General features: G+C 49.6%; 1 protein-coding gene across 9 annotated transcripts in view; it reads right to left on the reverse strand.

Moving 5' to 3' along the window:
- Positions 1–26,219, reverse strand: part of LARP1 (La ribonucleoprotein 1, translational regulator) — an 89,327-nt gene that overhangs the window by 43,815 nt on the left and 19,293 nt on the right. The window lies entirely within an intron of this gene.

A 26,219-nucleotide genomic window follows, 5' to 3' on the forward strand; every position in this document is an offset into this window, starting at 1 on the left:
CCGGCTAAGTCCTCTCCCTACCTGGGCAGAGTCCTGCTTAGATCTTCCCAATGACCCTTCTCTTCCCCACAGTGCACCAAGGTGAGTTACTCATCCAGCCCTTAGAAAGGAGATGGGGAAGGGGCCCACGCCCCAGTTCCATCCACACACCAATCAGCCCGACTCGGGTCAGCAAGCACTGGGTCTTAGGGCTGGGTCAGAGCTGCTGGGATTCAGGTCGAAGCCCTGGCATTTTGCAGTGTGGAAGCAGGGCCAGCTGCAGACCCGAGTCAGAGTCTGCATAGTGCAGCATGGACACGTTAGCACAGCTGTGAGACCGGATTCAGCCACTGTAAACCCAGGTTATGAATGCAGTGCAGACAGACAATCGCGGCCTTGGAAACACCGAGTCCACTCAGCCAGGTTCCAGTGTCCTGAGCTTCGCACGCAGCAGATATACCCTACGTGGCCACATCCGCAAGCACCCAACTCCTCTCGTGGGGGGAGGAGGCGGAGATCCCAGGAGGAAGTATAATGAATGGGACAGGCTGGACCTTGTGATTCTGAAAGGAGCTTGCCTGCTCACTGCTGGATTGGCGGAGTGCAGTCTCTCTTAACTATTTGCTCTGGAGTCCAACCTTCTCCGCTCCAACCCAAAATCAACAACCCAGATCACTCCAACAGAGAGTCCCCATTTCACCTCTGGGTGCACGGCAGAAACCGTCCCAAACCTCTACAGATGCTGGGCCACAAAGACTTGAAAGGTCACCTACCACAACCATGATCACGGAGGCTGCAGACCCTGGTCCAATTCCCAGCACCCCCCACCCTTCCCCAATCCAAATCACCCAGCCCCCAGGCAGGGAGAGTTACACTCCGACTGACAGCCAGTGTTTCCTACAGGCCAACACACAGTTCTCCACCTCTACGCTGCACAGCCCATTTACATCAAGGGATCTCTCCCTGCTATGCACGTGTCGGGGTCAGTCTCAAAGCTGCAGCTTTGCTCATTAACGGGGCGCCCCAGCCTGCTCAGCCCAAGCGAGAGATGGGAAAGGAACCAGGGACACTAGGCCTTGGCCGCCTGGTGTCTCCCCTGAATTCACAAGCAGAACGGGACAGCCGGGAATTCGGGGGGGCGGGGGAATTTAACACAGACAACACCTAGGAAGTGTGAGCACACAAACCAAAGACAGCGACATTACTGCACAGGGGTCAGTCAGGGCCCTTCCCGTGAACATGGAGGGACAAATGCCCACCCCCACCAAGGCTAGTAAATACGGACAGGCCTGCAATGGCCATTACTGAGGGAGTAAATGCCAGGGCCGGCAACAAGGCAGAATTACACCCAGCACGGCAGGGCTGACAGGGACAACGACCAGGGAGCGAAGGAACGCAACGGCGACTGAATTAGGAGGGCTTTATAGTATCACCAAAGCGCTCCTAGTGTGGACGCAGCAACACTCCCTTTGTACCAGTGCAATAATCCTGCCTCACCTCCCAAATGAAACAAACTACACGGGTTCGGGTGCACTGTTTGTCAATTCAGCTGTATCCACGCTAGAGATGTTTGCCTGTCTCTGCTGGTCACCGATCGCACCCGACCACACAGCTATGCCAGCAGAAGTCTCTGGTGTAGACCCGGCCTTAGCTTCCAATCTGCAGAGTTTGAAGCATCCACGCAAAGGCCCACCTGAATAATCGAGCTAGGCGACCCTGTTAAGGCTGTAGGGAGTCTAGTGGTTTATCTTGCAGTACAAACAGGATTCAGCCTGGTTCTGCCATCCATCTGCAAACCCCAGCACAGCCTAGGCTTGTTCGCATGGTTAGCGGCACGACCGCATGGTGGTGTGATCTGATCTACGCTGCAGGAGGGCACACCACTGGCCATGGTGCAGGCAAGGGGAATTATCCTGCTGCAACCAGCATCTGCAGCAGGAGTGTTTCTGGGACGGGACTTGTCCTCAACACACAGCCCCTCCCACACTCAGCATGACTGCCAGCTTGCTCAACTCCCAGGCTTCGGAGGAGGGGCAGTGAAGTTCTGCTTGTTCTGTAAAGCGCCACGCAAACTTAAATCTGCTGCATAAGCAGCAAAACAAGCAAGCCCTCAAGCAGCTGGGCACCAAAATGGCTTGATGAGCTTGGCTTTTCCCGAGAGGGTGGTGGAGCGCTTTTAATGAGGGACACGTGGCCCTTGCTGCCCGGCGAGTCGTACGTGCACCCGGCTCCTCGCAACTGCTCTGATCTCAGCACGGTCCCAGCAAAAGGCAGCAGCTGTGCGAGCGCCCTCTGCCAGGCAGCAACTGGAGACACAGAGCTCCATGGGACGGGAGCAGCTGAGGCTGCTCCTCCACCTGCCAAACAAATTGCGTTCTCCACCGGCCCTCCTCTTGGCTTCCGTCCCCTCCCCTAGCAGGTGGGCAGTCAGCTGCCCTGGACTGGCCGGGACAGTTTGGATCGGGACTGCACGGTTTCAAATAGCTGCCCCACTGGGCAGGATTGCAGCACAGCTCTGTGGGGTATTCCTGTTTGAGTGGCTCCATGGACGCTGGTAATCCCCCCCTCCACACTGCATGTGCGGACCCCCGGCGCATGCCCTGCACAGGAGCATCCGTGCAAAGAGCAGCATGCGAGAGCGCAGATGCACCCGCTGCACACACAAGCCTCAGTTTTACAATCACAGGACTCTTTTGGGGCTGCCCCGGAAAGGGAGAGGTTCAGCCATAGCCTCTCTCAAGGCAGGCCGGGTAAGCGCTGCCATGGGTCATGGCTGCCACCATTAATTTCAGGCTGCTGGTAATAACTATGGTCTCCATTCAGTAGGACACAGAAGTACAGAGCAGCATCCATGACCCGCTGCACAGGTGAGGAAGGATGGGCTTGTGGATAAGGCACTTGACTGGGGCTCAGATCCTGGGGCTGCCACAGCCTGCCTGTGTGACCCTGGGCAAGTCGCAATTTCTCTGTGCCTCAGTTCCCCATTTGACATCAATCACCAGCTGTAAAACGGTGATAATACAGTGTGGGTGTGTGTACAGCGCCTAGCACAATGGGGTCCCGATTGTTTGTTTTGGCATAGCAAGTGGGGCCTCCAAAACAACTTCCTTTCTCCCACTCTGTCTATTTTGACAGCAAACTCTTTGGGGCAGGGACTGTCGCTCAGCACCACGTGAGCCTGGCACCTCTGGGCACTAGCATAATGACAACAAGTAGCTGCCCAGGAGCGAGCGTGGGAGGTGGACGAGCCTTTGGGGGAATTAAATGCTTTTCCTCTCACCTACACTTGGCATTTCCCTCCCTCCCCCCACCCCTGGCAGAGAGAAAACTCTGTCCCCCTCCAACATCCAGCAGATGCCCTGCATTTCACTCCTCTCGACAGTCGGAGAACAGCACTAGAGTGGGGTTTTTCAGCTCCAGCTTCTCTGAGCCACTGACCCCACAAATATGCTATGATTCTATAGCCACCACGAAAATATACCCGGGCTTAACTCCAGCTCCACTCCAGCTCTGCACCTCACCTTTAAGGGGCGCTGGGCCCAACATTTCACCCCCAAAACTGTATCTGCGCTTCCTCCCAGGCACTCGCTGTCCTGCCCAGAGGAAGGCTCGTGACCCAGTTGTTAAAACGGTTTGAAAACGATTCAACGTCTTTGAGTAAAGCCTGGGCCGGGGGAGCACGATGCCGCCGTTGTAACATCTGGCTGGAATTTCAGTTGTGAAATTGTTTTACAAGGTTTGATGCGAGCTGGTTCAGAGGTGGTGGCTTTAAAAGCAGGGCGGGTCACATACGGGATGTCACACATGCTGGCAACCATGTCATATCGTACGTTGATCGTGTCTCTAAACCTAATTTTTTATTATTTTTTAAACACCATAGCTTAACTCCTGAAATTTTGAAGCTGGTTTCCCGTAGGGGGATTATTTTTCCCCATAGCCTGCTCCCAACTGATGTTTTAAAAGGTTGCTAAACACGTGCTGTGGGATGGCTCATGTGGCATGTGCATGCGCTTGACTACAGACGCATTTCAACGATATGCGCCCCTCTCCCTGCCAATACTTCTCCCCAGCACTCTGCCGCACACTCCTGGTACCACAGGCAGAACACCACACTGCAGCCAGCCAGGGATGAAAACGAAGGTCACACCTTCGTTCCATTTTACCACCCTGCAAGCTCCATGGCAGCCTCGCAAGCAGGCAAGAGTTCACACACACCAGAAAGAACCAGCTCTGCAAATAGCAAACCTGCACATCCATGAGACAGCCAGCAACCCCCCACCCCAAGACCCATCCTCTGCTGAGGGAGGGGAAAGGGAAAGGTACCGTGCACTCAGCACCCCCCATTCCGGAGACAAGCCCAGGGTTCTGCAGGGGTGGAGTGACGGGCACTGGTACCCCTGCAACACTGGCTCGCTAGCTTTACTCCAACAGGGGGAAGGGCAGGAAGAAAGGGGGCTGGAGGAGCACGAACCTCCCATGAGCAGCACCAGGCGACTGCAGATTAGACCTGGCTGGGAGCCGCGCTGCGCCACAGAACACCCTGGCTGGTTACCCCTGGAAGCTCCCTGCTTTTCAGAGCCAGCCTGCGTTACACCGGCGCTCAGACCAAGCGGTCAACACGGTCTCTTTGCAGGCCTTAGTGCCCAGGAGCGGGGCCAGGGTGCCGAGCTGTGCACATTGAAGCGCCTATGAGCCAGAAGAAGAAGCGGCAAAGCAGAGTTTTCCCTGTCAATTCCCCTTTCAAAGGGTTCCCGAGTGGGATTTCACAGACACCAGCTCCCTGGTTCTGGAATCCTCCTTGCTAGCTGGCAGGCGTCCACCGTCCTCGTCCTCCCACAGACGGCGGTGCCAGAAAGCCGAGCCCGCAGCACAAGCGCCCGCTCGGTGGAGCAATGCTCACCATTAGGCTTTTACTTTCCTTAGTGTAGGCAGCAGAACTCTTTCCAAACAGCCCCTGAATGCTCCACTCCACGCCCACAGATGTCACCAGCTAAATATAGCTTCAAAAGGCACCTAGAGATACAACAGAACCTCGGGGCCTGCTTTCCAACATCATCTGGAGCTCTCGCTGACTTCAACGGTAGCGGCGAACAGTCAGCCCCTCTGAAAACTCAAGCCGCTAACACAGCCAATTAACTATACGGCACAGCGTCTTCAATTTACACCGTTAGCAGACGTGTCTGGGGGTGAGGGGGACCCCCTCCTTCCCATCCCCTCCCTGCTGCCACTGTACCAGATATAATCCCTCTGGCCCTGCCCTGGGCTTCAGCTCTCCCCCAGGCCGCAATCCTGCACCTAGAGCTCAGTGAGACACCCCAAGACAAATCTGATCCACCAATTTCATAGGTATGTCCTCAGGGGATGCCCAGCAGCACCAATGACACCACTAGGAGAGACCCTCTTCCCCAACTAGCAGGAGAGGAAGGCATGGTCGAGAGGAACGAGCACAGCACAGGGAGCCAGGAACTCGGCTATTCTGGCTGCTTTGAGAGCCATCATTTAAACCTGTCCTAATTTCCTCATCTGCAAGATGGGAATACTACTCCCCTATTGTACGGAGGTGCTGGGAGGAATGATGTTTGTGGGCGCTTTAAAACCGGAATGTGCCAAGCATGGTCTTGCCATGAGAGTTTTGAGCCCTCTGTTCCGCTAAGATCTATGTGGAGAGAATACACAGGATAGCAAGAGAGAGAAGGGGGTAAACTGCTACCTCCGGACAAAGGGCTCGAGCCCCAGTTCCGTTTGGCATAGGCAAGACATGAGTGGATCGCACAGAGCCCCTTCCGACAAACGAGAACACAGAGGGAGCATGACCTAGCCAACTGCTGCATATCATGATTTATCTACATACACACGCAGCAGCCGGGGAGCCTGCAGACTGCTCCAGGGATAAGCTACTGCTGGAGTATGAGCAGCTGCACACTACACCATCCTCGGCTCGTCTAAGTCAGCCTGGTGGATCCTATGTGCCACCAGGAAAGGGCGCTGGTGCGAGAGAGTTTACTCAGTTGCTCGTCGTGGCTGGGTTGCTCAGCTTCTTGCAAAGGCTTCAGCCGAAATTAATACTTTTTTTAAAGCCAATGCATATGGAGAGCTGTGTACCATAAAGCTTTGTGAAGGAGACATTCCAGTGAGGCCCTTCCTGCCCACACCCACGCATGGTAAAGAGCCCAGGGCACATGCCTCACAGGTATCACCAGCCTGGATGTGTCTGCACTAAACTAAGCTTTTTTTTGGTCCTTTGCCCACCTGGTTGTTCTGGATGGAGGTGCTGGCGTACATAGGGCTCCAGGGAGCCCCAGTGTTTTAGCACCAGGTCATCTAAGCCTAGCGTAGTCCACGCTCTAGCGTCCCTCTCTCAGCAGCGACTCAGTGACTTATTCCTGGGCCCATAAAGGCGGCTGCACTGGTCTATGAAATCCCTGCACCACCCGTAAGCAGCTCCTTATTTTGCGAATGGTATAAAAGTCCTGCTAACAGAGCCACTCGTGAATTCCAAATTAAACCCAGGTCTGAATCACTCCCTTTCTGCGCATTTATCGTACGCCCAGGGAACGCTAGAACCCCCCAGGAACATTCGCGGCACTGCACTTTGTCCAGCTCCATTACGCTACAGCGTGCACAGGGAGAAAGAGAAAACCAGCACAGCAAAAATGCCAGAGGACGGCAGACCCCACCCAAGCCGGCCCTGCAGAAACCTACCCAGCCCAACCCTGGTACACTGCAGGCATTGATAGAGCAGCTCGCACGCTGAGGAGAGGGTGGAGCGTGCGATCTTTATGGAGGAGGACACCTCAGATAGAAGCCCGCACCAACTGCCTCGCAGCTGGACTGGGGACAGGTACTGGGGGGGGACAGAGAGGAACCAAAGTAACACGACGGCAAACCTGATTTAAGAAGTCAGGAGACTTCTGGCAGCAAGACAACAGCTCCCTGGCGAGGGTGGAGCAGACATGCAGCTTTCCGTGAGCCCGATCATTTGCACCAAACGGATTTGGCTAAAGCCGCACTAGACCTCAAAGCCACAATTCCTTTGCTAGGGCCCCACTGTGCGAGGCGCTGTACAAAACACTAACATGAGAGTCCCCCCACCCGGAAGAGTTTACAGTTGAAACAGACAAGACAAAGGACGGGAAGGGAAGCTAGGGGCCAGAGATTTTGCCCAAGGCCACAAAGCAAGTCAGTGGCAGAGCGAGGAACAGAACTCAGGCCTCAAGCCGCAGCCCACAGTGCTATCTACTCCCCCACGCTGTCTCGCTCCTGGGGAATTTCAGATCACAGTACAGGCCCCACCATTTCTGGGTCTTGCTATTTTGCTAGCTGGTCACTTCAGTGGGCTTGGTGGGTGAGAATGACACAAAACTGGTTTGGCTTCCCTGAATGGTTTGAGGAGAAAGTAGCGTTGTCGCAGGCCGACACCACAAGTGGGGAAGTCCAACCAGGCTTTCAGGTGAATGAACCGTATGCACTATGACAGCCACTGAAACAGGTACCAAGAACAACGCAGCCCAACGCCGGCTCACTAGCGTTTGTAACACGCTTTGAAGATCAATCGCACTATGAAATGGTGACGTATTACGCTGCGGCTTGGAGACATGTTTACTTATTCCCTGCTTGGGGAAAATCAAAGAGAGCTTTAGCCAGCCTGACTTCTTCTACAAGCAGTTCACAACAGCTTTCTACAGGGTTGAATCAATCCACGAGGCACAGCTGGTACTGCAGCACAGGCCATGCAACTAGATAATGGCACATTGCCACACAGGTCCTGCAAACTATTCCAACAGTGCGGGAAAGGGCTACCTGATGGGTCCCGGGCATTTCAAAAGGAGCCTAAGATAGATAGGTGCTCTTAGCCCACTGAATTCCAACAGGAGTTGGGTGTCTTGTGCACCTAACTCCCTTAGGCTTCTTTGAAAAGACCACCACTTTTAGACTTCCTGATGCTTAACAAGAGGTCTAAAACCCAGACATTTAAATGGACAGAGAGACCATCCCACCACCACGACTGCCCAGGGCTTCGGGAAGCGCTTACTCCACGGGGTATCCCCGGGGCAGGTGCACTCATGTGTGTATAAGCCACTGGTACCGAGTCGGGGGGAGGAGGGGGGGGGCTACAGGGCTCAGCTCCCTCCCCCAAAAGCCCAGCTGCCCTGGCAACTCTCCCTGGCGTTCCCAGCACAGTAACATGCTGCTGCAGCAGCAAGGTTAGCCCAGCCAGAGGAGGTCAGGGATTCTGGCAGTCTGCCAAGGCTGTCCTAAGGAAGGAAATGGTGATTTTTAACAGTTCATCTCTCAGCCAAATCCGAGAGAAATTTAATTGGAGTAAGAGGAGGAACTTCTCTAGCCCAAGGAGACTCCCTCCCTCCCCCATGAATACCGCAGGCCTGCTGCAAACAGTGGAGATGAAAGAGCTTCTTGAAGAATCCTTGATAATGGAAAGTGTTAGACAACCTAAACCTAGGTCAGATCAGCTCTCCCCTATAATACAATACATAAATCCTCATGTGTCAGGGCACAGGAAAGCCACCAATGGGGAGGAGCGGAGAGGAGACTCTCTCTATAGACAGAGTATTCCTTAACTGGCTATTCAGAAGAAGATGCAACAATCCCTGAAAGCAGCTACCAGATGCAGGACAGCAGACTAGAGGCAACACTGGATATTCCAGTTAGACAAGTACTGGGCTTTGCACTGACTCAACACCCACCCTTGCCAGGCAATTCATGCAGCAGATGCAAGCACCAAAGCTTGATGGAGTGTGTGGAGCGTGGAGCTTGCACATGGGGGGAGGGGGGTTCAACAATCAAGGAACACTTTGGAGAAAGGACGTCTTTGTTAAGAGACACTTCCCACCTGCCCTCCATCTCTGAAAGCAAGGTAATGCCAGCAAGACTCCTGCACTTGCAAGGAAGAACCGATTCCACACTTGGGATATTTCTAAAAGATAAGTAAATATTTTTTCAGAGTCTTTTTATGCCAGCTTTATACATTCTAAAAAACAAACAAAATGTAGCCAAAGCCCCAAGGTTTAAAAATTCTTTAGGCACAAAGTCAGAATTGAAACCTACTTTAAACTGCCAATTTGCCTCCGTTACAGCCATCAGTGCAAATCCTTAGTACAGACAGGCAAAGCTGCAGTTATTTGCCCCACTGCAACATAGCTTAGTTTCCCGGGAATGACAAACTGCACTGACACAAACTGTGGCTTGGCCCATCTACGCTAGCAGATTGCACCAGTGTAGCCACTCTGTCAGAAATCCTCAGTAAATGAGGTGCAACAGTCCCAGAGAATGAAGCTGCCTAGTCATTCACACAACAGATATTGCACAGCTACAGAACTAGCTAACTATCGTCTAAATCAGCCTCTGTGTAGGATGACTGGAGGATAGGCAACGTAATGCCAATTTTTTAAAAAGGCTCCAGAGGTGATCCTGGCAATTACAGGCTGGTACGCCTGACTTCAGTATCAGGCAAATTGGTTGAAACTATAGTAAAGAACAGCATTATCAAACACACAGACAAACACCATTTGTTGGGGGAAAAGCCAACATGGTTTTTGTGAAGGGAAATCACGCCTCACCAAGCTATTAGAATTCTTTGAGGGGGGTCTAAAACATGTGGACAAGGCTGAGCCAGTGGACACAGTGTAGTTGGAGTTTCAGAAAGCCTTTGACAAGGTCATTCACCAAAGACTCTTAAGCAAAGTGGACAGCCATGGAGTAGGAGGGAAGGTCCTCTCATGGATCAGTAACAGGTTAAAAGGTAGGAACCAAAGAGTTGGAATCAATGGTCAGTTTTCAGAATGGAGAGAGGGGTAAATAGTAGGGTCTCCCAAGGACCAGTGCTTTTCAACAGACTCAGAAATGACCTGGAAAAGGGGTAAACAGTGAGGTGGCAAAGTTTGCAGATGATACAAAAAACCTCAAGGTAATTAAGACCAAAGCTGACTGTGGAAAAATTACAAAGGGATCTCACAAAAGTGGGTGACTGGGCAACAAGATGGCAAATGGAATTCAATGCTGATATACACAAAGTAATGCACACTGGAAAACATAATCCCAACTATACCTACAAAAAGATGGGAAATAAATTAGCTGTTACCACTGAAGAAAAAGATCTTGGTGTTACAGGATAGTTCTCTGAAAACATCTGCTCAGTGTGCAGCAGCAGTCAAAAAAAGGAGAACACTGTGGGAATCATGAGGAAATGGATAGACAAAACAGAAAATAGCATATTGCCTCTTTATAGATCCATGGTACACCCATACCTTGAATACTGCATACAGTTCTGGTCACCCCATCTCAAAAAAGATATCAGAATTGGAAGTAGTACAGAGAAGGGCAACAAAAACGATTGGATGTCTGGAACATGAGAAGGGATTTCTAAGCTGAACAATCCCAAGTCTTTTTAAAGAAATGACTAAAGGAGAATATGATGGAGGCCTATAAAATCATGATTGGTGTGGAGAAACCACACAAGGCAGTATTATTTACTCCTTCACTAACACAAGAACCTGGGGTCACTCAATGAAGTGAATAGGCAGATTTCTTCAGACAACGCACAGTCAACCTGTGGAACTCATGGCCGGGGGATGCTGTGAAGGCCAAAAGTATAAACTGGGGCTTTGAAAAAGAACTAGGTAAGTTCATGGAGGAGGATAGGCCCATCAATGGCTATTAGCCAAAACAGCCAGACACAACCCCATGCTCTGAGTGTCCCTAAGCCTGACTGCCCGATGCTGGGACTGGACAGGAGATGGATCACTTGCAATTGCCCTGTTCTGTTCGTTCCCCATGAAGCACCTGGCACCGGCCAGTCAGAAGACAGGATACTGGGCTAGATGACCCACTATGGCTGTTCTTATGCACACACAATGGTGGTGCAGGCTGCCCTCCCACCCGCCTCCGGAGAGGAGGGACCTGTCACCCTCCCCAGTCAGGGTTTGGCCTCTTTTGTGACCACCAACCAGCTTGGGGGCTTAGTGCCAGACACAAAGGTAGCTAATGCTCACACCTGGCTGCAGAAAGTCTGGTAAGCCTAATGGGCCAGAGATAACCTCATTCTCCCCAGCCTGTGACTTGGCTGGAAGTCTGGCTCTGTGCTGAGAAAGGAGATGGGGGAGGAGAGACACACGTAGGTGCCAGCTCCCACCAGGCTTTGTTTTTCGGCTGCCTGCTCTCAACAGTGCTCAGTGCCTCCAGCCAAGGTTTGCAAGTTAACACCTTTGCGGGTGTGGAGGGTGCCCTTGTTTGGCTGCAAACAGACCCTGCTCAGGCTCTCTTCCCAACCGCAAAAATCCCACCCCCCCTCCAAAAAAAACAACACAACAACAAAAAAACAACCCTTTTCATTCAGAGAAAGAAAAGCAGCAATGTGCCGGGAGACCTTATGATGGCAATGCTGCTGTCTCCCAGCGATACTCATCCAAAGGGCAAACAGATGGCCTACAAAGCTTGGGAATCACAAGATACAGCTTAGAGAACATCCCCAGTTACACTAACTAGGATTAAAAAAAAAAAAAAAAGAAGAAAGAAATGCAAGCCCTCCAGTTCAGAGCATACATCCACAGTGGACACAGGCTCCCTTCCCTACGGGCAGGTTATTCCAGAACGATCCCTTACAGAATTTCTTGCACAACCCTCTGAAGAATCAGGAGGCAGCCATCGTCAGGGACAGGATACTGGACGCGATGGACACCTGGTCTGAGCCAGTCTGGCAACTGCTATGTAACTTCACGGGGACATTAGCAGGAGAGCCCCTGGGAGACATTTGCAGGGAGCACAGAATCTCCCTCCCCCCCCAGATTATACAAGAGCTTTCTGAACCCCCAAAGCACCTGTCCTCAGTGCTCAATGCTCCTGGGGGAAGCTGATCAATTTCCAAAGGCTAAGCACCACATTGTGGGATGCAGTCCGGTGGCATTTGCAATGCTTGTGGCTTCCTGTACATGCTAAACACAAACTGCTGCGGGCAGCGCTGCTTAAGTCAGATCCAAGTAAGAGGCCTTGTCCTAAGCATCAGAGCTGAATAGCACAACCAAGGCTTGTAGAACACCTGTTGAGCAGCAGCACGCCATGCTGCAGGCGCTGGAAACTCAAAGCATTCAAACCAATTTGCCGCAACTCCAAGAGTAGACCGATCCCTCTCTCACAAGTCCTACTGTACCAGCAAAATAAGCCAGGAGCTGCCTGCACCTCTCTACAATGTACAATTTAAATTATGCAACTGCTGCAAGGATCACCTTCTAAAAATAACTTCAGAAAGGGTAGCTGACAGACACGCAGGGAGCACATGGGAGGTCTCCTATCTCAGTGCCCTGGAGCTCAGAGATCTCAAGCTCCATGACAACACAGTGGAATTAAAGTCACGAATACAGTGCAATGATCAGAGCCGGGGGCTGGGAGCAGGCCATCTCCGTTCTATCTGCAGCTCTGCAACAGACTCTCTGCATGGTCTTGGGGAAGGCACTTTAATGTAGGACTGCACCCCTTTCTTGCTGGGCAGGCTAAGCGAGGGCTTGCCTACGCTACCGGCCCTGTAGCTAGGCCACAGTAGCACCATAGCGTAGACCAAGGGTGGCCAAACCGTGGCTTGCAGTTAAAACGCAGCTTGCTGAGCCCCCCAGGCCCTCATTCTCCATCTACCAGACTGGGAGGGAGCTTGCGGCTTCTGCTCTACGGCAGGTGGTGGGGTTAGGGGCTTCTGCCAGACATGACTGGTGCCTGCTGAGAGCAGGGGGCACAATTTAGAGGTTCAGCCCTCCCAGCAGCTGGAGTCATGCCCTCCTCTTACCCTCAGCTGCCCCGCCCTGCAGCTCCCAGGTGACCTTCCATGCACCCATCACCTCTGGTTCTGCCCAGCAGGGAGGGGAGGTCTCAGGGCTTCACCCCACGGGGCATGCCTGCCGCAGCACAGCTCTCCAACTTCTGAAGATCATCATATGCGGCTCAGAGGGTCAGTAAGTTTGACCACCCCCGCGTAGATGCTTCCCACAATGTAGGTAACCCACCTCCCTCAGCGACAACAGCTAGGTCAACAGAAGCATCCTTCCATCGACCTCACCGCGCCTACACCAGGGGTTGGTTGGCACAGCTACAGTGCTCCAAAGAGCGTCCTCCCCGCCCCTCCCCTGAGTGACGTAGCAACATCCACCTAAATTTTAAGTGAAGATGGGCCTCACTGGTCAATCACCACCCCATAAATATAAACATGGGTGAGTTGAGCCTGGAGATGTAGGAGCCCCTCCAGCAGCTGTCTTCTCCCTCTGCAAAGAAAGGCCTCACCCCCAAACCTGCTCAGGCCTGCTTGCACAGCGGCTCTAAGGAAGTAGCCGCCACAGGCCTGCACCTTAAAGCAAGGAGAACCCGGGACAGCGCTGGCAAACACATACCCCTAATAGGGCTGGCCCTAGGGAGGAGCGGGGCCTGGGACATAGGCGCAGGGTTTCTAATCTACTGGGGCAGGGTGGGGTGTGCTCCCTGACTTCACCCAGGCCCTGCCCCCACTTCACCCCTTCCCCCAAGGCCCCGCCCCACCTCTTCCCTGCCCCTTCCCCACCCACTCCCCCGAGCGCACTGCGCCCTCTCCCGCAGCACCTCCTGATGCCGTGAAACATCTGATCCGTGGCAGGCGCTGAGAGAGAGGGGGAGGCGTTGATCGGCAGGGCCCGCTGGCAGGCAGGAGGCGCTGCGGAGACGGAGGAGGTTCTGGTAGTGGGGCTCCTCCTCACCCCGCTCGCCTGCCCCACCTCACCTCCCCAGCCGCCTCCAGAAACACGGGGCCCGGGACAGTCACCCCGATTCACCTACCCACGGGACGGCTTTGCCCCCAAACGATGGGAGAGGGCAAGGAGACCTGGAAGGCGCGCCTGTATCTCCCCCGCCACCACCAGGAACCAACGCCCTCCCCCAGAAATGGGATCAACGCCGCTTCTAAAACCAAAATGGCTGACTGGGCAGAGCTCAGAGGCCCTGCTACTGTGCGCCCTCACTCAGGAGCAGCTGCTCATCTGCCTTCCCCTCTTTATGACCCCACGGGGAGAGTCTGTTTAGATCCATCCATTCCCAGGCCAGCTAATGTAACCTCCTGTATAGCAAAAGCCAGAGAACTTCCTCACAAGAATTCCTAGAGCAGATCTTTTCGATAAATATCCAATCTTGATGTAAAAATTATCAGTGACGGAGAGTCCACCATGACTCCCCCATAAACTGTTCAATGGTTAATTACCCTCACTGTTAAAATGTATGCCTTACTTCCGGTCTGAATCTGTCTAGCTTCAACTTTCATGTTATGTCTTTCTCTGCTAGACTGAAGAGCCCATTAAATATTTGTTTTTCCTGTAATCAAGTGGCCCCTTAACTACCTCTTTGTTTAGCTAAATCGATTGAGCTTCTAATCCCTCACATGGCTCTTCTCTGAACCCTCTCCAAATTTATCAACGTTCTTCTTGAGTTGTGGACACCAGGACTACTGGACACTGTATTTTAGCAGCATCCACACCAGTGTCAAATACACAAATAAAATAACCTCTCTACTCCTACCTGAGATTCCCGTTTATGCATCCAAGGATTGCATTAGCCCTTTTGGCCACAGCATCACACTGGGAGCTCATAGTCAGCTGATTATCCACCACAACCCCCAAATCTTTTTCAGAGTCACTGCTTCCCACGACTGAGTCCCTCATCCTGAAAGCATGGCCTATATTCCTTGTTCTTAGATGTATACATTTACATTTAGCATATTAAAATGCATATTGTTTGCTCGAGTCCAGCTTACTAAGCAATCCAGATTGCCGTGTCCATGATCTGTCCACTTCATTATTTATAATTCCCAATTTGTCTGTCATCTGTAAACTATGATTTTACATTTTCTGCCAAACTATTAAATAAAAAATGTTAAATAGGCGTAGGGCCAAGAATCAATCCTTGCAGGACCTCACTCAAAACATAGCCATTGAATGGGTAATTGTTTATACACCTCTACCTCGATATAACTCTGTCCTCGGGAGCCAGAAATTCTTACCGTGGTATATCACACTTGCGTTGATCCACCGGAGTGCACAGCCCCCCCAAGCACTGCTTTACCGCGTTATAACCGAATTCGTGTGGTATCGGGTCGCGTTATATCAAGATAGAGATGTAATTACATTTTGAGACCTAACAGTAAGCCAATTTTTAATCCATTTAATGTGTGTCATGTCAATTTTATATCTTTCTACTTTTTTTTTTAAATCAAAATGTCATGCAGTATCAAGTCAGATGCCTTACAGAAATCTAAGTATATTACATCAACCCTATTACCTTCATCAGCCAATCTTGTAATAGCAACAAAAAAAGATCCTGTCAAATTAATCTGACAGGATCTATTTTCCATAAACCCATGCTGATTGGCATTAATTACATTGCCCTCCTTTAATTCTTTGTCGAGTCCCATCAGCTGCTCCATTATCTTGCCCAGGATTGAAGTCAGACTGACAGGCCTATGATTACCCAGGTCATCCCATTTACCCTTTTTAAATATTGGCACAACATTAGAGGTCTTCCAGTCTTCTGCAACTTCCCCAGTATTACAAGACTTATTGAAAATTAACACTGATGGTCTAGCAAGTTCCTAGGCCAGGTCTTTTAAAACTCTTGGATGTGAGTTATCAGGACTTACTGATTTAAAAACTACATAATCCCCCAAAACAGAAATATTTACTGAACACTTCTGCCTTTTCTGCATTATTGATAATTCTACCATTTCCATCCAGCAATGGACCAGTACCAACATTCGGATTCTTTTTGTTCTAAATATATTTTAAACACACCTCCTTACTGTCCTTAGCTCCTCTGACTGCAGGTTTCTCCTTGATTAAGACTCCTTGTTCATTCCCACTTCTGCACACATACCTGGTGCCTCTCTCAGAGCAGGGAATATACATGGCACAGCGAGGAGCAACCTCGCTTACCCACAGGCCCCAACCTGCACTGAAGCAACATTTGAGGTATCAGGTAAACTAGCGGAGGCAGAAAACTGACCAGAACCTGCAATTCCACCTTTACCCTATTTATCTGCAGAGACACATACAGAATTATTTAATGCACCTTAAAGTTATCATAATTCACGGAAGTGTGTACTTCTCAAATCAACACAGTACTGGCCCCAAAGAGATATTAACTGTATAAATAGTTACTTTAAATACACTAGTAGAGAGAACCCCCTACCTAATACCTGTTTATCCTATGGATAATTCACAAGGATCATAGGGACAAGATTTCAAAATGCATTTTGGTGGCGTTGGTGGGAAATGACAAGGGAAAAGGAAGGCACAAAGCAGAGTCACAAGCACACAAAATATGCTCATTTGTTACCTAGTGGTACCCCCACACCGCAGTCAGGACTGAGGACCCATTGTGCTAGGCACTGGCATTGTACAACACCTGCATTAACATCGCGCCTGCCTCAAAGAGCTACCTGCAGTTTTTAAAATGCAAGTAACAACTACTGAAGCACAACTTTACCCACACGCACAGGCCCGATCTCACATTATGAGCCAAAAACCGGTCCAAATGCCATTGAGAAACAAATGCCTTGTGAGCCAGTGCGTGCTTTCTGGTGGGGAGCTGAGGAGCAGGAAAGACGACCTCAGTTGTACTGAAGATGCATTTAAAAAAACTGAAGTTATCTCCAACTCAGGACAGAATCCTATGATGTTACAGGCACATTATAAATCCTAAGTACGTGGGCTAAGAATAAGAATGCTGCTGACAGGCTCCCATAGCTGCAGTGCTATCAAAAGCACTGCTAAGAATTAGTCTGTGCACATGCAGGAGGGGGAAGGGGAGTACAATTATTTTTTCAATGCAGCAATCTGAAAAAAAGTTAAATTCCCCCTTCCTCCACCACCCCATTCTACAACTAAGCTCTTTACCAACAATGATTTCTATGAATCTTTATTCATAAAAGGTGCACACAGCATGTGCCCGCTCGTCCCTCCTGCGCCAATCTCTGCCGTGACCGGGGGTGAGATGCGTCAGAGAAACTCCAGACTCCTGGAAGAAGTTTGCCCCACCCCCCCAATTTAAATAAATAAATGTTTTTCCAGGAAAGCTCACATCAGCTGCAGTGTCTGGTCCTCAGCAAGCTTCCCACTGGGTCTGACTGTTCGCTAACCTTCCCACAGTTACCCAGGAAGTCAATGTGTTCAGCACAAGCTAGATCACGCTGCACCCTAGTACTCTGAACCTCCACACCACAGTAACTGCTTTTGGAAGGGGACAGGGTGGCTCTTGTGGGACGAGTCTGAGTGGGCAATTCGAGCATGCAAAGGGCAGACGCTCCAGCTGCGGTCAATGGAGGCCTGGACGTCACAAACGCAGACGAGTCTCTGGTCAGCCAAGTTGTACAACCAGCAGGTTCCTCTGCTGCCATGACAGGCAAGGGATCGAGACGTCAATGCCTGCGGCCTAATGCCTTGGAAGGTACCTGGACAGGCTCTCCTGCCAAATGTAGAGTTAATGAAGGTGGGGGGGGGGGCAGAAGCTGGACAGTACTTGTCGCCCCTGGAAGAGAACCGTGCTCCCTGCTGAATGCCACGTTAGCCCTCCCACCTGTGGCCATCTATCAGGTGTGCTGGGGCTGCAGGACAGGTCCTGGGAAAAGCCAAGTGTTTTTCCAGCTGTCACTCAGGGAGGTGAGGAGCCGTGAGGACACAGTCACAGCCCCGCTCAAGCCAGGGATTGTGTGGGGGAGGAGGGGGGAATTCCAGGAAACGATCCTACCAAGACAAGGGCGAGCCCCCCCCGGAGGTGTTCTCCCCTCAGCACTCCAGCAAGGCTCAGGGAGGGAGCTCAGAGAGAGGCAGGCTGTACAGAGGGCAAAGTCACTGGAAAGTCTAAGGGTTAATCTTCCTCCTAGCTGACAGTTCCCAACCCAAGTGAGCCACACGGGACAGCACCCCCCAGCCAAGGGCAGGACGCGTGCACAAGACCAGGCTACTCCAGGCCTCCCTGCCACACAGAGAACACCCAATTTACAAAATTTAATTAAAACCGAGGGGTGAACGAGGAGATGACCCAACAGCCTCAGCCTCCACACTCTAGGGGGGCGAGGGGAGACACTCTCCTCCACTCTTGCCTACCTCTGCAGAAGTCCACACGGCTGGCGTCTGCCAAACTCTAATGCAAAGCTAGTTAACAGTTAATTATTACCCATTCAGATACCCGATCCCAGCCCTGACTGACGCCCAGGAGAGGATAAACCCTCACGTGACTCGAAAATCCTTGCCTTATGTCAACTATATTTAGTTCTAAAAACGATGACCTGACAGGACCACCCCCCAAGCTACCGCCTCATCAAGATCCTGCCACTCCATGTGCAAAGCTAATCAGCCCCAGCCGAGCCCAGTTAGGTGCTGAGAATGGCAGGCTTGTCACTTGACTGACAAGAGCCCGGGTGGGGTTTCTGCTACAAAAGGCTAAGCCGTCCCATTGCCCGGCACTTCGGAATAGAAAGTGAGACTGAAAGTGGGTTGTGGCGAGGAATCATGCACCAGGTCACCTTCTAAGCAGGAAAGACTAATGGGCACAACAGGTGGCACTTAAATTCTGAGCCCAACCCAGGGTCCTGGGCCTCGGCTACCATGACCTACTCTCCCCTCTGTGATCTGGTGCAGCAGCTGTGTTCGCAGATGCTTTGGTTCCTGGACCCCAGCATGCAGGGGGCTTGCAGTGACAAAGCATTCAGTACCGGGGAATTCACTCCTGCCAGAGGCCAGGCTGTGCCCACCACCTGGCTCAGATTCCTTGCTTTGGGTGGGCATTTGCCAACCTTGCACCCACTCAGAGCAGACCCTAGTATAGAAAGGTGGCAGCTCTGAGAAAGGAGGGAAGTCCAGGGAGCTGTGCAGAGGTATTTGTGCACTACAGAATTACCTTAAAGATGCCCAAGGTTCGTAACAACAAAAGTTAGGTCTGCTACTGCCAAAGGGAGTATCATAATTTCCCCCCCAGGAGCATGCTTCAAAGAAATAAAAAAAGACTCAGACCCGGATATTATTAATCTCTTGACGCCACAAGATGGGTATTCTCAGCCCGCATTCCACTGCGGCTGATGGGACACACCACAGCCATCGGTGCCCAGAAGCTACGTGTCAACATATCACAGCCAAGCCCGGAGCTCTACACAAATTCAATCCCTTTAATGGCCGTCAGATCTCCTCTGCCGCTGCAATAGGGGACTTGCAATCCGCCAAAACCTTGTTCTGAAGCATCCTACCTTTTACTGTTAGGTATTTAACCACCAACGCATTTCGGACAGAAATAGAACGTGCCCCATGCGAGCAGCACCGCCAGTTCAAGTTGCTCTTGGAACCTTCAATTCTGCAGCTCTAGACTTTGCTGAATTAGACGGTGAGATTTTGACATTTATTCCGTCACCAGCCAGAAGAAGAAAAAGCAAAAGGTGTAAAGAAGCAGGATTCTCCCCAGAAAAGGCATTTCTAAAGAAGAGCTTCAACTCTGCCTCCTTCAATATGTGCCCCTACCTTGCCAGCCCCAATACCTATGCAAGCACAAAAAGGAGGCCACTTTCTGAACGTCACGCCCTAGGATCTTCTACATTCAGGACTCAGCTGCACAATCACAGGTTACTAGTAGATATATTTGTTTCACTAATTTAAGACAAAACTGGATTGTGCGGTAAGCATATACTTACACAAAAATAGCGCATGCTCTTATATCTGGGACTGAATAATTTTACACCCATCCAAGACCCAGGACTTGACTCTTGTCCAGAAATAAATATAGCTAGAGCAAGGGGCCAGTGATCATTTTAAAAGGTCCAAGACCATTAACCAGCCAAGCTATGAACATGTGACTGGCCCCCCGCTTAACTCCTGCCCTTTTTAAGGTGGATCCCAAAGCACTGATTTCTAACTAGGGTGCAGGAAGTAACTCATGTTACTCATGAAAAGTAATGTTTAAACTGAAGTGGGAACGAACTATCTGCCCACCTCCCCCCATCTAGACAGAATAACTTCTGGAGAACCTGCTGCGTCTTTTGTCCCCTCTGCGTATTTGGGGGGAGGTAATGGGGGGCTGTTTTACTCTAAGAGTGACTTATGAGCTTGTCACACAAAAAACCTGCACCAAAAATCATTTTAAAATAGGTTTAATTAAACCAGTGCAGACTCCTGCATGAATTCTCAAACAGACATAAACCTGATTTAACAGCGTTCACACAGGCCCTTTTCACCGCTTTCACGAAAGGTGCATAGCTACACTAAACCTATTTAGTTAAAACTGGTGCTAACTCCTGAGTGAAGACAGGCCTATGTAAGCTTGTGAGCTAACCTGTGTAACTGTAGTCATACGTCATTAATATTCTGTACCTGTTCTAGTCGCTTCCTTGGCACTCCAGTGCAACTAAAAATCCTCTTTAAGATTATGGAAGAGTCCTAATGAAATTTCTGTACAGGCTGTGACATGAACTGAAGTCCTGGCTGCCTCATGATAGGTCACTGGATGATGTGAGGCATCAAATCAGTTTCATGGGGCACAATGGCATCAACATGCAACACCACACTATCATTCAAGGTGGTGTATGTCGCTGCTGAAGCAAGTCTAGATCCCCCATAGGGGCAGGATCTTCAGTTATTTGTTCTGCTGTTAATCTGTTGGGACGTTGTTGTGCAACTTCCTGGCTCTGGGGAGCAGAATTTTCTGACACAGGCATTACCAGACACCCTAAAAATATAGCTGGAACATTTTCTCTGCAGCCTCTCCAACCGACTGGCAGCTTTGGTTTTCCAGCTTTTTGAAAATCCTGTTTGGGGACAGGAGCGACTTGAGGGGGAAAGAGAGGGAGGAGCATGGGAAATCCCGAGTTACAACACAATGTGTTAACTCGCATGCAGGAAAGGATGCGCTGTACAACCAACAGCTATTTGCCACTTAGCCCTTCCTGCAGAGAGTCATCAGTCGCTTTCCAGCAAGGAAGTGGAATACGTACAGCTCTGAGCTGGGGCACCGACTGACATGCAGACAAGGACCACAGAGATATTGGGGGAGGGTGGGGGAAGAGAAGAGAGAAATTTGTAAGATATTGTAAAGATACAAATAAAGATTCTTATTAAAGAGCTGGTGGGAGGGAAGGGAACAAATCGATTATTAATCAATGCGCCACACGGCACAATCCTGCAATGACAGGGAGAGAGATTATATAGTCTAACAGGCCTTTTAAACTTCCATGGTTCGAAGGTGCCCACTACTCCTCTCTCAGGTTGCTTTGGAGAGAACGTAGCAACAGCCCATTGGCCGTTGGCAGCTGAAATGGAGAAGCTACTGTACGGCTCTTTTTAAAAGAAAAAGCTTTCAAAAAAATGTTTCAGGTTTATATTATCACAGATAAGAACCACCTCCAGCCCCAAAATTGGTCTGGATTCCTTAATCACTGCATGCTGTGGAGACAGCTCACAGGCTTGGCAGAACTTGAATTTGTTTTCTTTTTTTAAATAATTTCCACTGATAGAAAGAGTTTCAGAATAAACATTAGCATCGTCAATTTAAACTTTCACTGCTGTGGGAAATTATAGGAGGTCAATTATTAACAACGACAGAAGACGCTAAGATTCAAAAAGTTAAAGCTTTCTGAAAGCTGCATCATCATCTGCAGCTCTAGGTTCGTGAATGCTGGAGCCAGCTGTTTTAGCAGGGCTGTAAATGTGTGCTCTATGCTGCACTCATTACAACAGGGGTTGGCAACCTTTCAGAAGTGCTGTGCCGAGTCTTCGTTTATTCACTCTGATTTAAGGTTTTGCGTGCCAGTCATACATTTTAATATTTTTAGAAGGTCTTTCTGTAAGTCTATAATATATAACTGAACTATTGTTGAATGTAAAGTAAATAAGGTTTTTAAAATGTTTAAGAAGCTTAATCTAAAATTAAATTAAAATGCAGAGCCTCCCCGATCGGTGGCCAGGACCCGGGCCGTGTTAGTGCCACTGAAAGTCAGCTTGCGTGCCACCTTTGGCACACGTGCCATAGGATAACGACCCCTGCATTACAACATGTTTGATACACATTAAGGCGGAACTCTAACAAGTTCTCAAGGAGCTTTTTCTTACTTTGATCAGCATCGATTAAATATTTTTCCCCCTTGGTCTCTGTGTATATGGTGGAACTGATTTTTACCAACAATTACCCCTAAAAAATTTAACCTTTTCAACCCCATTTATCTTGCAGCAAGAGTTCCATTGACCATTGACACCTGTAGCTAAGTCACAGCCATGCTAGTTACCACAGTGGCAAAGGAAGTGCTTGTTTTCCGACGCAGCTTGCATTTGGGAAGAGATGGTTCAGGATTTGTGGAACTAGCAAGATCAAGATGGTTATAATGAGCAGGACAAAAGGATATAGACCAGCAATACAGCAGGTAGGAGGGATCTATACTGCACTTCAGGTCACCCAAACCATGTTAAAATTTACTTCACTATACATAGTGCCACACCCAAATCCCACCTTCATTCCCTTTTGCATTTCCAGCCTAAAATACAAGGCCTCCTAGACAAGACAGCTAAGATCCTCTGGCTTCTTCCTCTCACCCAAAGTTGCTTTGTTCCTGCAAAGGAAATGCCAGCTATTGTATACATGCAGCCTCTGAACAAGTTTCCTCCCATCCTTAGCAGGTCAAGCTACTGAATTTGCCTTGGGACACAGAGGGGTCGACAGTAACACCCACCACTGGCCCCAGGGTCAGCAACACCTCATGCGATTCAGTGCATTTGGAGTGAGCACGAGAGAGGGAAGGACACGGAAGCACTAAAGTCTGACTCACCTACAAAGAACCTGCTAGAAGTTTAGTGCATCTCCCTGAACTAGGCCACCTGGGTAAACAAGGTGCTCTTCCCAAAACGGGATTAAAAACCACTCATCTTTAGGCCAGCACCCCTGGGACTGTCTCCTGCTAGTGAATACAGCAACACATCTTGTGAGAGACCCAGTGTGGCACCTGGGAGTTGTTGCACCCTTTTGCAGTCTAAGCCAGCAACAGTAAAATTAAAAGATTTTTTTAAAAAGAAAAGAATATTTGAATACAGCAACATCCTCTCACAGTAGACGCTCCCTGGCTTTCATTGCCATGACTTACTGTAATCAAGCATGCTCTCAAACCCTTCCTAAGAACAAACCCTAAGAATACAGGTGCATTTCCCATCTCTCTCTCTTGCAAACACACACTACAAGCCATTATCAGAATTACAGGAATTTAAAGAGAGGAAGAACAGACTTCGTTTAAATAAAGACAGATCTTTACAAAGCATGAAGAACACGCTAATCCTTTCTTGCAAGAAGGCCACCACCCACATGTTCACACACAGAAAGGCCTTCCACAAAGCCTAGAGCATGAAGCTAACAGGGGGTTACTCACTGTAATGATATTATCTATGTGTTAGTAAAGGGAAAATCCCACCCCTCCAGTTCTGGCGGAGTAATGCAGTGGTGCGCAAACTTTCCCAGTCATGCCCTGCCCTGCCTCACCGTTAACCAAATCTGTCAGTGCTCCCCACCCCATTACTGCACAGCCGAGGAGGCTTCCTCAGAATGGAGCTTGAGCTGAAGGCAGAGCTGGGGATGGAACTAGGCTGGGGCAGAGACAGAATGAGGGCATAGTGGGGCCTCCCACCCCGCCCCCCATGGGGGCTGGCAAGGGCCCCTCCTGAACATTCCTCTGCACTCACCTATGGGGATGCACCCCACAGTTTGGGGACCCCAGTACCACACAGCACACTTCGGGCAGGCCTACATTGCTACAGAAGACCTGCGGCATGGCCGCAGCGGGCCCAGGTCAACTGCCTCTGACTCATGAGGCTATAGAGTTGCAGAGTAGATGTTTGGGCTCAGGCTGGAGCCTGGGCTCTGACACCCTGTCAGAGGGGTGGGTTTCAAAGCATGGGCTCGGGCCCGAATGTCTACATTGCTATTTGTAGCCCCACAAGCCTGGAGTCAGCTGACCTGAGGTCCCAGACTTGGTGCCATGGGGCTTTTAAATTGCAATGCAGACATACCCATAGAGTACCAAAAACTGAACCCAAACCTACCAGGTTTACATTTCCGGAGGGGCCATTTCAACTCAAAGATTCCACCCACCTCAGACACGGACACCAGTGGTTATGGGAAAGGCTCTATCCACAGAAGAAGCAGCTAGAGATATGGCACCACATGGAATAAAGTAGAAGGAAAAATACTCCACCAGCACATGAAGCATTTTCCTTGGAACTTTAGAGCAGCTTTATTTCCAAGCACTATTATTAAACAACCAGGATATGGGCACCACCACCCACCCACCTCTATTGTGCTTGTGACACTAGGTACAGGGCAGAACGTCTCCAGAACCCATATATTATCAAGCACACACCCTGGAACATAGTAGGTTGCTGTGCTTATAAAATGGCTATTTTAATATTTTGGCTCAAGTTCCAAACCCATGTGGATTATGGGTCTTGATTATAAAGAGTTCAGAATTCTTGCAAGCCAAAACAGATAGGTTCCTCAGCCTAAACCAGATTGCAAATCCCATATAGCGAGGAACTCCTGGACAGGGAATTATCTTTGAAGATGGGCACCAATATATTTTAAAGAAACATTTAGTGCCATGGTATCATGACTAGTGGTCTTTATGGAGTTATTTCCCTGGACCAACCCCAGCAATGCAAGTTAGACTAACCAGGACAGTCAGAGACAACCACCCCCCAACACAAAATAAGAACTCCACCAATATTAGGCTGGTACATAGTAAGCAAGTTCCAAGGAGACCCCTTCCCCACAGCCAGAGATTCTCCTTTTGAACTTGCTGCATTTACAGTTGTGGGAGTTTGAAGATAGCAGGGTTTCAAGATAAGCTTAACACAGAGAAAGTATAGCTGCTGCCTTCAAGGACTCTCTGAACGATGGCTTTCTGTAGGTCCCAGACTGGCTGCCAGAGCGCAAGACATGGCCATACATAGAAGTAGCAATGTTTTAGGGCTGGCAGATCAACCTTTTCCCTATTTACTGTTTTTAAAAAGTGATACTGTGTTTGTAAAAAAACTTAACCCTAGGTTGAATTTTAGGCAACGCTACTTTGTCGGATAAGTTGCATGTACTGAGAAGCACATATTACTATCATTTACTGCAAATATGTGAGTTTGTCCCACCCCAGAGACACTCCATAATGTCTCTGTAACAGGCTCCTAGAACAGGAAGAATGTCATGTCTAGCAGAGCAGCTCTGCCAATCTGTGCACTCTCAATGATTTGCACTAGCACCAGTCCAATAAATCAAAGTCTTGATCATGCCCTAGAGGAGAATCCCATTTTCTTCTAATGTTGTCAGATGCATTATTCTTTACGTAGTTGTAGCACCCAACATCCCAAATCTGGACCAGTGATCCAATGGGCTAAACACACAAGACAACATGATACCAACCCCAGCAGTGCAGCCTACAAAGTTCTCAGTCTCTGGCACATTCTGAAAGCAAAGAAAAGTGGGTTGGGAAAAAACCTGCAAAGCTGAGGTTTACATCCAAGTGCCGAGACCAATTTTTGTAAAACATAAGCAGGATCTGTTATACCCTACAGCAACTTATCCTAGCTGGAACACTGCATAAAAGCTTCTCATTTTCTTCCTTTGATGAAGCCAACAATAAATTTGCCCAATGTTAGTTATACAGACCTTGAAAGAAAAAAAAATTGGGTTATTTCACTAAAAAAACCAAAACTTTTTTTTATAATACACTGGGGTCTATTCAGTACTTATATAGCCCTCATCACTGTAACAGAGAACCTCACAATCATTAATGGATTTTATGCGCACACACCCTGTGAGACAGGGAAGTATTATCCCCATTTTACAGATGAAGAATAAAGGCATAGGATAGATTGAGCTAGTCACTTAATCCACTTAAAGTCACACAGGGACTTGGTGGCTAAAGTGGAAACTAACCGCAGGTCTCCTGTGTCCTATTCCTGTGCCTTAACCATAAGGCCACCCTAACGTCAGCCTCTCGCCAACATCCTATTTCAGTGGCTGTAATCAGTATTTCTAGCAGAAGACCAATCTTTTCTCACCAGAGACACCACAATGGAGCAAAAGCCTCCAGCAATTGTGAAGATGCAAGAATTAAGACGCATCTTTAAAAAAAAAAAAAGTGTGGGGGGGAGAAGAGGGGGTACTATCTCTTGCCCTTATGATTACAGCCTCTCACTTCCAAAAGTGGAAAGTGCCCT

The sequence above is a fragment of the Mauremys reevesii genome, linkage group 8 (genome assembly GCF_016161935.1).
Source record: "Mauremys reevesii isolate NIE-2019 linkage group 8, ASM1616193v1, whole genome shotgun sequence".
NCBI classification, from domain to species: domain Eukaryota; kingdom Metazoa; phylum Chordata; order Testudines; family Geoemydidae; genus Mauremys; species Mauremys reevesii.